Source organism: Canis lupus, chromosome 20 (assembly GCF_048164855.1).
Source record: "Canis lupus baileyi chromosome 20, mCanLup2.hap1, whole genome shotgun sequence".
In the NCBI taxonomy this organism is placed as follows: domain Eukaryota; kingdom Metazoa; phylum Chordata; class Mammalia; order Carnivora; family Canidae; genus Canis; species Canis lupus.
In genome coordinates, this window is record NC_132857.1 from 36,645,455 (window position 1) to 36,656,954 (window position 11,500).

The 11,500-nt window shown below is 41.3% G+C and overlaps 1 long non-coding RNA gene across 1 annotated transcript; it reads right to left on the bottom strand.

Annotated features, from left to right (window-relative positions):
* Positions 1–1,275: 1,275 nt before the first annotated feature.
* LOC140612103 (uncharacterized) lies at positions 1,276–4,420 on the bottom strand. The gene is made up of 2 exons (XR_012013409.1): positions 2,620–4,420; positions 1,276–2,192 (listed from the first exon to the last, which is right to left on the bottom strand). It is a non-coding gene; the product is annotated as an uncharacterized lncRNA (long non-coding RNA).
* Between the last annotated feature and the right edge of the window lie 7,080 nt (positions 4,421–11,500).

Sequence of the window (11,500 nt, forward strand, 5' to 3'; positions counted from 1 at the left end):
AAAAAGTTTTTACAAGTTCATTATAAGAAGACAGAAAACCCAATTTTAAAAACTGAGCAAAAGATGGGAATAGACACTTTGCCAAATAAAATGTTCAGATAACAAATAAGTACATGGAAAGCCACACAATCTCATAAGACATTAGGGAAACGCAAATTAAAACATACAATCAAATATGTCTACACACTGATCAAAATGTCCAAAATTAGAAAGGTGTCTGACTATAGCAAGTATACAAGGATGTTGAGCAAATGGAACATTTTATTGCTTTCAAATTTTTACAGTGTTTGATTATTACAAATAAAGCTGTCATGATTATTCCTGTATAAGTATTTATGTGGACAAGAGCTTTTATTTTTCCTAATTAGGGAGTGGAATAACTGGGTTTATGATAAGTATGTTTAACTTTTTAAGAAACTTTTCTAAAGGCTGTATGATTTCCCACCCATTCCCACTAGCAATGTAGGAATGTTAGGGTTAGGGTTAGGGTCCTTATATTTACAATGCAGGCATCTAGTTAGAAAATGCAAAGTTTTAATGCCAAGAGAGAGAGCCTCATAAAGATTTCTAGACTGATTTTTTAATCAATAGTATTCCTATACATCAAAAATAATGCTAGAAAATATTATGGAAAAGATTATATTATGTTAACAAAACTTTAAGTTATTTAGGAATAAATCTAACAAGATATTTCAGTAAATTTAATGGAGAAAAATGACAAAATATTAAGAAAATAAAAGATCATCTGAATAGAGATATAGACTTTGTTCAAATAATTTCAGAAGTTTCAAAAGATGGCAGTCCTACCCAACTTAGTCAATAAACTAGACATAATTCCATTTAAATACCAACAAGAATTTTTATGGAGTTTAAATAAATATGCTAAAACCCAGATGGAGAAGTGAAGAGCCAAGAATTGCCAAGTAAATTTAAAGAAGAGAGAACATTTGCACTTCCAGATATTTAACCCATTATGAAAGAACAGCAATTAAAAAAAATATGATATTGGTTCACAGATGAACAAATAGGACAACAAAAGAGAGTGCAAATCTTAGAGACCTGTGTATATATAAAAACTTTGTGAAGTGACAGAAATGCTTTAGCAAATCAGAGAGACAAAGAGGCACTTAAAAAATTTTTTTTATTGGAGTTCAATTTGCCAACATATAGCATAACACCCAGTGCTCATCCCGCCAAATGCCCCCTCAGTGCCCATCACCCAGTCACCCCCACCCCCTGCCCACCTCCCTTTCCACTACCCCTTGTTCGTTTCCCAGAGTTAGGTGTCTCTCATGTTTTGTCACCCTCACTGATATTTTCATTCATTTTCTTGCCAACCACATCGCAGCAAATGGTGGGTATTTGTTGTTTCTAATGGCTGAGTAATACTCCATTGTATACATAGACCACATCTTCTTTATCCATTCATCTGTCGATGGACACCGAGGCTCCTTCCAGTTTGGCTATTGTGGACATTGCTGCTATAAACATTGGGGTGCAGGTGTTCTGGCGTTTCACTGCATCTGTATCTTTGGGGTAAATCCCCAGCAGTGCACCTGCTGAGTCGTAGGGCAGATCTAATTTTAACTCTTTCAGGACCCTCCACACAGTTTTCCAGAGTGGCTGCACCAGTTCACATTCCCACCAACAGTGCCAGATGGTTCCCCCTTCTCCATATCCTCTCCAATATTTGTTGTTTCCTGTCTTGTTAATTTTCCCCATTCTCACTGGGGTGAGGTGGTATCTCATTGTGGTTTTGATTTGTGTTTCCCTGATGGCCAGTGATACGGAGCATTTTCTCATGTGCTTGTTGGCCATGTCTATGTCTTCCTCTGTGAAATTTCTGTCCATGTCTTTTGCCCATTTCATGATTGGATTGGATTTTTTGTTTCTTGGGTGTTGAGTTTAATAAGTTCTTTATAGATCTTGGATACTAGCCCTTTATCTGATAGGTCATTTGCAAATATCTTCCCCCATTCTGTAGGTTGTCTTTTAGTTTTGTTGACTGTTTCTTTTGCTGTGCAGAAGCTTTTTATCTTGATGAAGTCCCAATAATTTGTTTTTGCTTTTGTTTCTCTTGCCTTCATGGATGTATCTTGCAAGAAGTTGCTGTGGCCAAGTTCAAAAAGGGTGTTGCCTGTGTTCTCAAAGAGGCACTTTTTGTGATTGGAGGAAGTGTGGTTGGAGGAAGACTGGGAAAAAATTAATTGCAATTCTTATACCTTCACCTAAGGGAAAAAATATCTGCTATTTATGTAACTAGCAAATGCTTAGAATAGAGATGCTTGATGCATCAAATATATAAAAATGCTACAAAAGAATAATAAAATACTACCTAATAGAAAAATAGACCAAAAATACGAAGAGTTATTTCACTTATAAGCAAATCTAATTGATCAACATTTGTCAGATATGCGTTCGATTTTGCTAATAATTATGGAAATCATCTTTTGAACAATTTCATATCAGATTAGCAAAAATGTTTAAAGTTTCACAATACCAGTGTTACCAAGCATGTGGGGACTTGGGAACCCACACACATTGTTGCTGGGGAGGTAAATTGATGTAACCTTTCCGGGGCATAATTTGTCAACAACCAGTAAAGCTGAGGATACTTACAGTTTATGACGCAGGATATGAGTCATTGGCTGGGAAATGGAGTAAATTTCAGATCTTTCAGTGACGATCGGATTGGCATGTTGCTAACTTTGTACTATGACTTCTTCGCAAAAGCATTTCTCAAAAAGGAAAGAGAGCTAAGAAGAACGGGACGAAGGGAGGAAGAGAGGAAAAGAAATTTTAAAAGGAAAAGAATGAAGAGAAAGGCTGAGTCCTTCGCATAAAAGTACTATTAACTCTGTTGTATTTCAATCTGTTAGCGCCAGCTCAGCAGTTTGTGTCAAAAATAATTTTAGTATTGTACATTTAGCATCTTTTAAAAATATTGTTTGTTTGGGAATGGTTTTTCTACCATATTTTATTTTTACCTCTTATATCACTTAAGAAGAGTGTCATTTTGTGAAATTTTTGGTTTCAGATGTGTGTGTGGGTGGGTGTGCACGCTTTTGTGCATCAACTGATTTGCAGTGTAAAATATATTTATCTCTGGGCATTGTAGACAAAAAAGCTTGGAATACATTGTTGTAAGATGCCACCGTGGGTCATTCGCTTGTAAAAAGGATGGTGCCCACAGCCAGTGGGGTGCCCTCCATACCATGCCCCCATGCACTGAGCTAAGTCAACAGCGCTGAGCAAGTGGAATGAACAGAGGAGGTCATGTGGTCACCAGAGCATGGCCCTGTGCTGCTGGGACCTTGAGCAGGCAGCTTTCCAACTGACCAGTGTGGAAAGGATACTCTTTGGAAGGTGATGTCCTCTGAACTCATCTGCATTTAGGAAATAATCCTTGTAGATAATGCACTCCTTGATGTCATCAAGCTACGATGCTCTCATAGCAAAGAGAGGCAATGTATCCTACCAACACTAACAACATTTTTCAAATGTGTAGCCTTTCCAGGAAGGTCAAAATAAACCAAAGAGAAGGCTTCCCCCTTCCTTAAGGCTAGCTCATGGTATATCTAGAGTGGGGATATTGCATCTGGTTCTATCCTCGGCATCCAAAAGAGGTGAGATCCAAGTGAGAGGCAAGTATGAAAGCAACAGGATTGAAAAACTATCAAATGAAGTCTGATTAAAGTCCACAAACCTTTAACTCTGAGAAAAAAGGCTGAGAAAAAACTAAATAGGCCTTTAGAAAATCTAGAAGGTCCTTGCTACTCTGGAGCAGCATCACAGGGAAAAGAAAGACCTATGTTATCGACATGGGCTAAACAAATGGGATTTTACCACAAAGATGATACAGAAATGTACTATTTCAAAATGGTCTGGATGGATTTATGAGCAATAAATCTACTCTTGGCTAATAAGGGAAACCAGAGCTATTTGAGACATATCCCTAAAGATATAATACACCTTTTCCTTGGTGATCCTCATTGGAAAGAAAATTCCAGCCCAGTGAACCATGAAACCGACCTTATGAGATGCTTCTAAGGCCCTTAAATATCTCTGCAAGAGAGCGATTCAGAACAAGGACAGCAAGCCACTGCTTTTCTTGAGATGGGAGAGTGGCGATCTCATCTTTATTCAGCTCTGGCTTCCTGCAGTACAGAGAGTTCTCTTCACTGTTCTCCTTTCCTTTCCCTCAACAAATTCCCAAAGGCCCAACAAGACCAGATGTGAAAAGAGGTGAGACACAGATGCAGACATAAATTCTTCCCTTTGTGACAGTGATTGCTCGGCCATGCGTGCCCCCACCCATGTCAAATGCACGGTTCACTCAGAAAAATCAAGGACACATGGTGTTGACATTGCTCAGTTTCCAGAAACAGAGCTTAGATAGCAGGTACTGTGGTGTGTGTGTGTGTGTGTGTGTGTGTGACTGTCAGGATGCCCATTCAGGTGTTGTGGCTCAAGGAATGGAGGTGGTTTGCTTATGGGACTTTATGGGAATTAATTTTAACTTTTATAGTGTAAATAGAGGTGAAGAAGAGGAGGTAAGAGCTGAATTGGAAGGAAAGCAAGAAAGGCAGTAACACAGAGTCAGGGAGACATGAGATCACACACCGATTTTGTCATTAGCTGTGTGGCTTGAGGTCAATCATTTGATCTTGTTAGACCTCACTTTATCCCACATTTAAAGGACAAAATGGAAAGATTCTGACTATCCCAAGACTCCATGATGCAGCCTATGCCTAGCATCAGAAAGAAATCTTTAAAATGCTGCATGCTAATGCCAATGTTGTGTGCCCAATCTCATTAAATTATTCCCACACAGGAAATACACCATCCAGAAAAACGTATTAGATGGATCTCACAGGGGCTGGCAATGCTACTGTCTGATGCTATCATTACTGTTGTCTTGTGTGATTCTTCTGGTCCCTCATCCTCTGTACCCACCCTCACTATGATTAGTAGCTCCTCAACTGTCTCCCTGCATCTCCCAGTGACCTGCCAGGAATGAACTCTGACTGTCCCAAGACCATGGCCCTGGGAATTCAGGGTGATCCTGATGCCACTTACTATCCCCCCTTCACCTTTGTCCCTAATTTATTTGGTGTTGAGTTGGGAGCAAAATCTTGGGAAAGAACCAACAAAGCAAGGACTTGCAATGCAACACAAGCCCTTACATACGTACATACAATAGCAAAAAAGATGAATCTTTGCTTTTTACAGGGAAAATTTGATTGGTTGTCCAATATCTCTTCCCCAGACACGGATTGTATGACAAATGAAAACATTGTTTTTAGGATCAGTTGGATTCTTAGTTCCAAAAATGATATGGTAAGAGTCAGTACTACTTAAGGGTTACATATCCTTTCCCCCCTCTCTGACAAGTGCAAATGTCACCACCAAACAGCCAGTCAACAATAGAATTGCACAATGAAGGCTTGATGATGATGATGATGATATCATTTATTGAGCAATCCCTATGAGCACTTTACATGTACTAACTTATTTGTTCTCTCTTCAGCCCTATGATATAGCTACTATTATTATCCTCATTTCATAGATGAGCAAAGTTTAAGAGAAAGCAGTTAAGCAACTTGCTTATGATCACACAACTAATAGGTGGTTAAAGCTATGTTCCAACACATACAGTGGCTTCAGGAAGCTTCCGTGCCTTTGGTGGACTTATTTCTTGCCGGTACATATCTATTCATCAAATATTGATTGAGCTCTCACAATGTGCTGAGTTCTTACCTCATAAAACATTTTGTCTGGTGGGAGAGAGAGAAGTTAAGCAAATGATTATCCAAATATGCATTTAAATTATAATTATAATTAATGCCATAAAGAAGAAGCCCTAAGTGCTTCTTGGAGAAATCATAACGAAAAAAAAATGGATTTTTGCTGAGTAGTCAAGGAGGGCTCTCTGAGAGGTATTTAAGCTGAGAGAGGAAACATAAGAAGGAGGGAAGAAAACATGGACTATATCAAAAGAACATAGCATGTTCAAGGACACAGGCCCTGAGTCAAGAGCTAGCTCAGTATTTGGGAAGCTGGTGGTGTCAAGTGAAAGGGGCATGAGGGGAGAACAGAGCAGAAGACAAGATGTCCAGATCTTCATGAGCCAAAATAAATCTTTGACTCTTTGTCCTAACAGCTCTTGGTAGTGCTGTTGGCTCTTCTCCATTTGCCCCTCCAGACCCATACTCTATTTCCTCCCAGGCCCTGCTTTAGGCCCCAGGAGGCTGACTTGCTGTTCTCTATCAACCAGCTCCCTTGGGCTCTGGCTTCCAGCTGGGTTCCACCCAGAGGCAGTGCCTGCCAACCATCAGAGGACAGGCAAGGACTGAGGTCATGGATTTTGTTAGATGGCACAATCCTCCAGCTACAGCAGCGTTTCTCCATCTTCTTTCCTTTATCACCTCCCCCCTGGAAATTTTGAAGACATTTTGTTTTCCTATTTGCTCCCAGCAAAATGTGTTTATGCATTGCATATGTTTATGCACCCTATATATGTGCTTTATATGTAAAAAGAGGGCTTTTTGTTTCACAACCTCCCAACCAATTTTTCCCCCTCGAAAGTGTTATCACCCTATTGAGAATGTCTCCTCACATCAACCCTTCAAACTCCAGGAGGTGATGGTTGCCAGTATTGCTAGCCCATTCCTTGTTGGTTTCCCTTTCTCCTGCCTGCACTTTTGTATAATCCCCGTATTGAACTCCCCTGCTTACCATTCGAGTGAGCTTACCATTTCCTCCCAGAATACTGGAACGCTGTTATAGCAGCCTTTGAAAATCTCTAAGGAGGAGAATGACACTGTCAGATTTGCATTTTAAAACACACTGGGACTGTGTGAAGAATGTACCTTGTGTGGTAGGAGTAGGTGACCAATCCCAAGCCCATTAGCATGGTGACAATGACTGGCAATAGCAGTATAGTTACTGGAGTATTTTTCCACTTTATCCAAATGATTGGTGTCACTACATTAAATCAAATCCCTGTATCTATCCCAACAGTCATGGCCTCTTGAAGGAAAACCATTATGAGAGAATCTGCCAATTTGTATTATCACATAGGCATTTGTAAAACTAAGGAGCCAAGGAAGAAAGCAAATAAAATTTTCTTACCATTTAAGAATCAGACTCAAAAAGGGAAATGTTTAAACAGGATTCCAGCTGGGGCTCCTGGGTGGCTCAGTGGTTGAATGTCTGCCTTTGGCTCAGGTCATGATCCCAGGGTCCTGGGATGGAGTCCCACATCTGGCTCCCTGTAGGGAGCCTGCTTCTCCCTCTGCCTATGTCTCTGCCTCTCTCTCTGTGTGTCTCTCATGAATAAATAAAATCTTTAAAAATAAATAAATAAAGAAGATTTGGTCTAGATGCAGATTCATGCCCCAAGTGCAATCTCAAGATCTTCAGAACTCAAAGCCAGTCATATCAGGAGCTACGATGAACTGAATGTCCCAGTACACTGCTAAGCACTTTAAATATATAGCCTTCTAAATCACTCCACTAGCCCTGCAGGATTTACCATTATTTCTCCACTTCAGAGCTGAGTAAACCAAGGTTCAAAAAAGGTAAGTAACATTCCTAAGGTCAAATATATACTATATAGATGGTACTTTTCATCATAAAAAGTCAAACTCGCTTTAGCTACCAAAGAGTACTCAATTCAGCATGAGCCTTTCTATAGAAAGAACATAGTTGGCAAATAAGTTTCATTGCTCATTCCAACTCCATCTGATTGGGAATGACTGCCTGGAACACTGTGTTGAGAATTCTGAGACTGAACTGGGCAATGTGGGAGAGATTGCTATAATTGATTAGTGATGTCTGCCATAGATAAGAGAGTGGGAAATAGGGGTACATGGGCTACTTCTCTTCCATCTCTCACAGACTTCTGCTACCCAAGGAGATATAAAAGTTGATGCTCATCCCAGGCCAGGCTGCAGCTGGCAGTGACTGTTCTCAGGGTGCTAAGTCTACCTGGAAGCATGATGCTATATTTTCAAACAGGATTTATTTTTATTATTCCACAGCTTGAGCCAATGAGCCCATAAAAATAATGTGTGGGAACAATCCTCTTTCATTGCCTGTCATGCACTCAGCATGCTGACATCTCCAAAACTCAAGGAGCTATTTTCACATCATATCACTAGGCCAAGGAGATATGAATTGAATTCTCTTCCCTGACGTTCTACTCTGCTGTACATTCTAAGGTCTTTCATGGAATAGAGATAAGAAAGACAAATACGCAAATGCACTGTTATCCAGGCAAGCACCCTAGGATTGTAGAGGGTGGTAATGTTTTTTTCTGGCAGAGAAACATGAAACCACCAATAAAACAGAACAGAACCACCAGCTCCCCAGCAGACGATTGAGAATGGAAATCACAAACATTTACTTTTCGCTAAATGTGAACAGATGTAGTAAGTCATGGAATATTTTCTGGTATACCATTTATTCACGTACTCATTCATCAAGAGTGTAAGGAAGACAAAGTAATGTGAGACAGAGTGTCCACCCCAGATCATCCACAACTAGAAGGGAAGGAGATACAAGAGCAATAACAAAACCACATCCCTGTCCTAGACGGTTGAGGTATAGCTATTATGGTAAGTAGGGCTGGTCACTCCCCAGAAGGAACACAAGCTGCTCTGAGTCCTAGGATTGGCAGACATGGAATTTGTTCTGCTAAGACAACTTCAGGAGTATAAAATGCCTCCTAGATCTCAAAATGTTATCGGTGGTGAAACAAACCTACAGTGGTCAACCAGTTCCTACAAATAAGTGTTCAGACTAATTTAACAATAAAACAAGGGGTATCTAGGTCGCTCAGTAGGTTAAGTGTCTGCCTTTGGCTCAGGTCATGATCCCAGGGTCCTGGGATCGAGCCCCGCATTGGAGTCCCTGCTCAGCAGGGAGTCTGCTTCTCCCTTTCCCTCTGTGGATCCCTCTGCTTGTGTTCCTCTCTCTCTCTCTCTCGTCTCTTTCCCAAATAAATAAATAAAATATAAAAAAACACAATGAGTATAGCACAGTACTTACCTTGAAGACAATGGTAAAAAGTGAAAGGAGTAAATATGGTGCCTAGAGTGTGGTAAGCACTCTATAAACATTAGCTATTATTACTGCTATTGTTTCTGGTGTAATAACTGTGGCAGATGATATTCATAGACATAATTATCCAACCCCTAATGACATTAACTCAGGTTACTAAATGTCTTCTGTCTTCACCTGCATCTTCTTGTTTGTTCCTCACAACTTCTCTGTGTGAGTAGGATTATTACCCCAATCTACAGATGAGGAAAGTGAGTTTAAGTGGACTCCAGTCTAGACCTCTCTCCCATAATCATCACTTATGGGAAATCAGAGAAGGATTAATGGATCCAGCCCTGACCCCTGGGGGATTTTTCTACAGGGGCGTATGATTTCACCCAGGACACCCCAGGGGGATTGAGAGTTTTCAGTTGTCCACCTTGGTCTTCCACACTGCCCTGACGTCTCCCAGTCCCCCAAGGGGTCCCCAACAGTGAAGGCACCTGTCAGAGCTCACGATGCATTTCTACCTCGTGGGAACCGCAAGTTGGGCAAGTGGCTGAATGGTCATTGGCTCAGTTTCCCCACTCTCTAAAGAGACGATCAGTAGTCACCACTGTGGTGGAGAGGAATGAGTTATTTGGCTATAAACACTCCTCAGGAGACCTTTCTCTGAAGTCAGGGGTGGGGCTGGCTCCTCTCCCCACTGGCTACTCACAGCTGCCCCTGGATTCCCTTTCAGACCCCACTGTCCATTTCCTCATCATCTCCTAGGAGCACCCCCAGGGGGTTTCTGAATCCTTCCCACCTTGCCTATGGGCTTACATGCAATTGGGCTTTGCAGAACCCTGCCTGCCCCAATCCCACTATGTTGTCTGTCCCCTCTCCAGGAGGTAGGAAGCCTGGTACAATTACAATACAAACCCCAACAGTTCCTTCAGCCCCTGGGTGCACTCCTTACCTGATTTAGCTTCTTTCCACAATCCTGGGCAGTTCTGGTTTCAAGTTCTTCTCTTGGTCCCTCCCACCTTATTACTTTGTTGTCACCTGGGTTCAATGGTTTTCCACTCCTCAGCGATAGGTCATGCTTCACTCCTAGTCTGCTCAACCCTCCCTGGCTTCTGACTTCATATCTCCAAGACATCTCACCATCCTTGGGGTGTGGGGAGTGGTGGAACGGTTGGTGGTGATGGAGGTACTTGTTGGGAACAGGGTGGGCACCATGGAGTGGTGAGCACCAGAGCCCAGTCTGGGGCGAAGGAGGGGGTGTTGGATTGTGCAACTGTACGGTCAAAGTCTGTCTTTCTTTAAAATTGTGATGGGGCCCCTGGGTGCCTCAGCAGTTGAGTGTCGGCCTTTGGCTCAGGTCATTATCCTAGGGTCCTGCACTGGGCTCACCGCAGGGAGCCTGCTTTTCCCTCTGCCTATGTTTCTGCCTCTCTATGTCTCTCATGAATGAACAAACAAAATCTTAAAAAAAATAAAATAAAATAAAATTGTGATAACATGCTCAATGCCAATTATTTGGCATGAATTTTAAATTTTAAAAAATCTTGCTTTTAAGTACCATTTATCTGGTACACCTAAAACTAATGTAACTAATGGAACATAGTGCATCACCTATACTTGAGTCAAAAAAATTTTTTTCTTAACTAAACTGACAAAAAGAACAAAAGATAAATTGCATTTGTCTGGATTACTGAGTTCTTGGGCATTCTCTTAAATGTTGCTGGGGAGTCTCACCTCAGTCCTCCTGTGTACTACTAGATTTGCAAACATAAATATGTGATTGACATCTCTGCGGTTCAGTTTTCCCAACTGTAAAATGGGTATCATACACTCCCCCACCCACAATTACTCTCAAAAGGATGCGTTGAAATCTTAGGATAGTGCCCAGAGCATTGTCAGCAGCCCAAAAATGTTATGATGATTATTTCCTGCCCGTGTAGAATCCACACAGCTATATCCAGTTTCAGATTCAGATTACTTTCAGGAGACTCCTTTGTAATGCTGTCTCTCGTTCCTCTAACCTTCCCTCAAAGGCACCTCAACCCAAGAATCACTCCAGTGACCCAGCAACTTGTCACAGAACTACAAACTCTCCAAATGAAATTTTTTAATTCTTTTAAAATGATTTTATTTATTTATTCATGAGAGACACAGAGAGAGAGGCAGAGACACAGGCAAAGGGAGAAGCAGGCTCCATGCAGGGAGTCCAATGTGGGACTGATCCAAGGACCCCGGGATCATGCCCTGGGCCGATGGCAGAGGCCCAACCATTGAGTTATTCAGGTGCCCCAGCCACCCAGGTGCCCCTATTGTTTTTAACATTAACCAAAATTGTCACACGTAGAATGCATGTGGCAGGGAAATGATGCTACAACTTTAAACAATACGCATTCTTAATCTATATCTTTGTGGGGGTGGGGGTGGGAAGGGAATTACCAGTAAAATC